Source organism: Octopus bimaculoides, chromosome 7, assembly GCF_001194135.2.
Source record: "Octopus bimaculoides isolate UCB-OBI-ISO-001 chromosome 7, ASM119413v2, whole genome shotgun sequence".
In the NCBI taxonomy this organism is placed as follows: domain Eukaryota; kingdom Metazoa; phylum Mollusca; class Cephalopoda; order Octopoda; family Octopodidae; genus Octopus; species Octopus bimaculoides.
Window position 1 is genome coordinate 9813738 of NC_068987.1, and position 678 is coordinate 9814415.

Genomic DNA, 678 nt, shown 5'->3' on the forward strand with positions numbered 1-678 from the left:
ACGTCTTCGTATTTGTGTCCCCCACCAAAAAAAAAAAAAAACTCAAAAACTCCACTTGACAACCGGTATTAGTGTTTGTACGTCCCCTTAACAAAGCTGTGAGAGACCAATAAAAAAATACCAAATTCTTTAAAAAATAACGACTAAGCACTTCAAGGTATGATCGCAATCCAATGACTGAAACCAGTAAAGGGTAAATTTCTATAGTTTGTTCCGATTAATTCTACAAATAACGTGAAATCTAAATTCAACAAAGCATCCTTTCAGTCGTATAAATTCACCCTCCCCGCCAAAAACAACGGAACAAAACAAAAACACTCAACGCTTAATGACATTATAATGAAACTATCCATTGAACAAGTTTATTTAAGAGAAGCTTTTTACGTAGGGGAATGATATTTTCCTTTCGGTTTTAGAACAGGGGAAAAAAAATTGACAGCCAAACTTAATGAGACACGTACATCACAGACACGCGCACGCACACACTCACTCACTGACACACACACACACACACGCTCAGAGAGATACAAGAGAGCAGGTGGATGTGTGGATGTACGTATACACACACACACATAAATATAGGTATACGCATACACACACATATATACTTATAAATGCTTATATATATATGTATACACACACATACACACACACACATATATATATATATATATATAT